The following is a 5,262-nucleotide window of genomic DNA, read 5'->3' on the forward strand; positions in this document are numbered from 1 at the left end:
GGAAAAGGAAAAAAATAAGTTGAAATGCAATCCCATAAAGAGGCCCCTCAGACTGCAGGGAAGTTGGTTAGGATTGGGAGAAATGAAGGAGGGAGGGAACTTTCATGACTATAAAATAATCACCTCCCTATGACAGTCCCTTGATGTGCAGAAGTCCTGCCAAAAATAATGAAGTCCTCAGTTTCTTTTCTTCCCACAAGATTCTTTTCTCCCACATTGCATGACACCACCACAGAATTCACCTTAAATTAGTGGGCTTTTAATACCTTTTATGTTGCCTTTTTTCATTAGACATTTTCACCCATATCTCATGCTGGATGTGTTTGAGGGGCTGGCAGGGACACATTTCACAGTTAGGGCAACCCCATATCTGAAAAAACAAAAAACAGTTTTGTCAGCTCTGAGCAAAGCACTCCTCTGAGCAAGTTGTTGTAGTAAATTAAACTTTATATGCTGCACTTGATCCAGCCCTGGAATTTCTCTGTTCCTACCATTCCCTGGCTTGCTGTTACCTCCTCACCATGCTACAGAAAGATGGATAATTGCTGAGGTCCATTAACTCTCAAAACTGTGCTTGTCAGTCTTTTGTTCAAGTCATTCTTGACAGGTAAATGCATGTATTGATCTGGTGATATGCAGGCAGCCTCAGACTTGAATTATTCTGCTGTAAGGAAGAAATCTGAGCCCTGCAAGCAGCTCTGGAGCTCCGCAAAGGTTTCCATGTGAAGGTTCAGCCCTGCCTGAGGTGCTGTGTTTGCAGGAACACACAGGGCAGCGTTCAGCACAGCAGCCTTTTAATAACTCCACAGGACTTTGGTTAATGACTCCAAATGGCATTTGTGTACCAGACCCAGCAGTCTCTGCTTTTTGCAGAGTTAATCCCTTTTGTTGCCACACTTCTGTTCAGTATGAGAAGGAGATTTTACACAATAATCAAAAATGCACTGAAATTACCCTCAGAGTGCATGAGTTACATCCCACAGAGCAATAGAGCAGAAGGGAAGCTGTCCCAAGAGCAGAGCTGTTCTTCTGGGAGGCTGGCAGCTCACACTTGTTTTGTTCAGACAGATTACAGCTCTGGTGTCACCAGTGCCATGATGTGGGTAGGGCATGTGGGCCAGTGCAGTGGTTGCCCAGAGGAAGGGGTTGGGTTCACCCAGGTCAGGGGCTGGATTTGAAATTGCACAGAAATCTGGGAGAGAGATGATGTCACCATTTCTGTTCACTTTTAGTCGATCAGAAACAGCAGTGAGTGGTTCCTTTACTGCCTGTCAAACCAAACAATTCCGGTAACAGACCACTGCAACTCCTTTGCTTCCTGATGCTTAAGGATCTGCACATGCTGAATCATCCTCACAGCACAGAGCATCTCAGCTCTCAGACCCTCCAGGCCTCCCTGTGCTTCAGCCTCTCACCAAACTCACCAGCAGAATGACATCTTCTGTTTCTCTCTAGGCTTAATTTGTAAAATTTTGTGAGAAGTCAATTTGTGCAAGTTGAGCCGTGAGTATAAATCTCCATCTCAGGGGGGAAAAAATCTCTCACCCACAAAGGTTCCTGTGTTGTATGTGGAAGGAAAGGTAGGAAGTCCCACAAGCTCAAAGCAAGAGGGAACTGTGCTGGCAACTCAGCTGGCTGCAATGCAGGATCCAAAAGCTCCAGAAATAGAGATATGCACATCAGATTCTTCCCCCTCACAACCTTCTGCTGTGGCATTGCCTTCATGGCAATAGATAATCTGAAGGTGATTTAATCCATGCCCTTTTCATGAGCCTCAGCACCACCTTCTCTGCAGTGAAATGCTTTTAGCTGTGATCTGGTCTGTGAGCAGTGCCCATTTATAGTACGGGCTTTGGAAACACAGCTTCACTCCTCAGTCCACCACAGGAAAACTCATTCCAAGCATTACTGAAGTCTTGCTTCAATCCTGTTTTGGGGATTTAAGTGGGATGGGCATTTTGTGTAGGGTCAGATGTGCCCTGAATGTGTGAAAAAGGCAGAAAAAGGACCCTGGCAGCCTCATGCAGCTCTGCAGTTCACAGCCAGGAGCTCAGAGGGAACAGGGACAGGGACAGCTTGGGTGCTCAGAACAGAGCATAGGGACAAGCCTTCACACTTTTGGAAGGAGACTGTGAAGTTGTGGATAGATTTAGCAAATCCAGCAAGCAGCAGCGATTCTTGGAAGGAAAAGATTTGGGGAGTTCCTTTGCTCCTTTATCTCAAGCAGAGTTTACTGTAGGATTTTTTGAGCCAAAATGCAAGTTCCTCTTGCATCCCTTGGGTATCACAGCTTTCTGCTCTGCCTTGAATATCATCACCAACACTTCAGGAGTTCCCTAGGATGTGCTGCACACCCTGCTCATACCAAACTTGCTGCTGGACATGCTGAACTCCAGTGGGACCTCTCCAGAAAGCACATTCCCAAGATTCTCCCATGAAAATTATTGATTTATTAATAACAGCATTTAGTGCATGCTTCAGGGAAGAGAGTCTGATCCATTCATTCACAAATCCTCCTGTAAACAGCACACAACATTTTCCTGAATGCACAAAGAAATGGGATTAAATCAATCAGCTGCATGTCTTTTAAATGTTCTGTGTCATGCAGGAGAACCTGAGTGGTTCTCCAAGGCACACAGGGCTGCTGGCAATGTTTGCCTCCTGGGGAGCAGCAGCTGGATTTGCTGTAACTGTGAACACAGCAAGAGCAGAGGGTTGTGTCACCCACCAGGGCAAGCCCACGGCAATCCAGGGAATTCTGCTCCAGTAGCAGCCAGAAAACACCAGGACCCCAGACTGGAACCCACTGGAGGCAGATTAAAACCATCCAGGCTGCACAGCTAGTGGCACTGAGAGCTTGGGTCAAACCTGTCTCACAGGTTTGGGATGCAGGAGGAGAGTGACGGAGATGGATGTGCCAGCAGGGAGCAGGAGTGGTCCAACATGTGAATGGGGTTAGGAAGGGTTTCATCATTCCCTGCACATGGAACACAAGCAGGGAATGGCACCTGCGGGTGTTTTCTGAGACAGACCCAAGAAGTGGGGGAAGGTGAGCTTAGGGGAACGTGTACTCCCAAAAACTCAGTGGCTGGTCTTTATCTGGATGTGGTGAGTGTGAGGCTGAGCTCCAAAGAGTGCTGGTGCCCCCAGGTGTGCTGATTTCAGGAGAGAATTTAAACAGGGTAAGCTATGATAGGAAATTTGGGACAAGGATTAGAGCTTGTTCAGGAGAGAAGGGACAGTAAGTTCTGGATGCACTTCTGTGTCCTCCTCCCAGAATTCCAGAGATTAACCTGGTCCCTGTGAGGTCTCTTGGACCCCCATTCCCACCCTTCTTAGGCTGGAAAAATGTCTACAGCAATTTCTGCTGCCTTATCTTAATACCAGTAGTTCCTCCAACTGGAAGCTGCACTTCTGGTTCCCAGCCTAAATATACTTGTGACCTGTTTATCTTTGCTTGATTCAGGGCCATGATTTTGCAAAAAATATAACAGCCAGCCCACATAAGTACTTTAAAATGCTGTCTCATATCAGATGCTCAGACCAGATCCTGCAGTTCTTGCACGGAGAAAAATCCTTGTGACCTTGGTGATTCTACTCCCCAAATAGTATTGGAATAAGGATTTGCAGGCTTGTCCTGTTTCACACCAGCTCCTTATCCCAGCAGCCCCTGACTGTTCAGACATGTATCCAAACAACCCAGGGCTTCCTTCAAGGTAGAGCAGAAGCTCCAGGAGCAAAATGAGTGTGAGTTGAGTATTGGTGATTCAGAAAACATTTTACATCTGTGCAATAATGTCATTGTAAATGCAGAACTGCCTGCCTTTCTCTTTATCCAGGATTTTGGGTTGGTTAAGGTTGAAAAAGGCTTCAGCCAGAACTTGAAGCTTCTGTGCATCTTCAGGGTGGAGAGTCCAGCCTGTCTCCAAAGCAGCATCCCTGTGTGTGAAGGAGAGAACACACATGAGCTTGGGCTTCCTTCATTCCCCGCTCCAGGGATTCCCTCCTTGCAGCAGACAGGGAGAAAAGGTTGTTCAGGGCTGTACCCAGGCTCTGCCTTTTGTGGGAGTGATGCTGATGTGCCACTCGTCTGTTTTAGCATCAGACTCTCTGAAACACAGCACTGTGCTCACTGTACTCAAACACTGTGAGTTGTCAGACACAGATAAAAGCTCCCCAGCATTAACAGCAGCAACACTCCAACCGCTAAATTCAGCTTTGAAGTTAGCAACCCACTAAGCCATGGAGGCTGCTCCTTTCTGCGCTGACTCAGTGGGACGATTTACATCCCACAGCTATTTTTACAGGCAAAGAATGAGAAAAAAGCCACACATTTATTTTTCAAAATCCAATCTTGGGTTCTAAGGAATTGTTTGCAGCAAGCCTAGATAGGTTTCCATGCCTATTCATCCCCTGGCTTATTTGATGAGCTTGCCAGCAGGAAGGATTTTAATTCCTTTTTATCCCAAACTATTTTTTCCACAGCTGTGATATGAAATGGTCCTGTCAAATAATTTAGGCTCAAAATCTGACCTATATTGAATAGTATAAGATGCTGAGTGTGTTCTTGGGATTTTAAGGGCAGAGTTTGTATTTCACTGCAGGATTTTTAATGGAAGCCTACAAGAAAACAAGAAAACATTGTCTTACATCTCCTATCTTAATCCTATTATTATTATTATTATTATTATTATTATTATTATTATTATTTGTTACTAATACTATAAGATGTGTTGATGGCCCACTTGCAACAGCGTACAAAAAAGGATCTTATGAAACAGCCATATGAAAAGACACAGAACCTGTATGAGTTTTATAGGACAGTTTCAAAACCTATCTTTTACTCACTGCCCACATTTCAGGCCATATCATCAGACATCAGTTGGATTGTTGGTGTAGACAATATTAAGAGTTGGTGCAGGCAATATTAAGAGTTGCCATGTGGCTTCTTTAAGCCTACTTGGCAAAAGCATTCACCACTCTAAGGGTCCAGCGTTGCAAATACAGTATTTGCAACTTTCAGTGGTAAACATCTCAAATGGCAGATTTGGTCTGTACTTTAAAATATGTACTGTGTGGGCAAAATCCTTCTTGGGAGCACAGGCTGCTTCGGGGCATGAGAGGTGGGAAGCATGGGAAGGCTTCATTTCGGTTTCGGAGGAACACAGAGGCCACCAGCACCCACACACTGCTGTTCTCAGCTCGGAAGGCTTCATCGCACCCAGCACAGCTCCCAAACATCCCCTTCCAGTGGCACGGACA

Source organism: Pyrgilauda ruficollis, unplaced genomic scaffold (genome assembly GCF_017590135.1).
Source record: "Pyrgilauda ruficollis isolate IOZ18807 unplaced genomic scaffold, ASM1759013v1 scaffold45, whole genome shotgun sequence".
NCBI classification, from domain to species: Eukaryota; Metazoa; Chordata; class Aves; order Passeriformes; family Passeridae; genus Pyrgilauda; species Pyrgilauda ruficollis.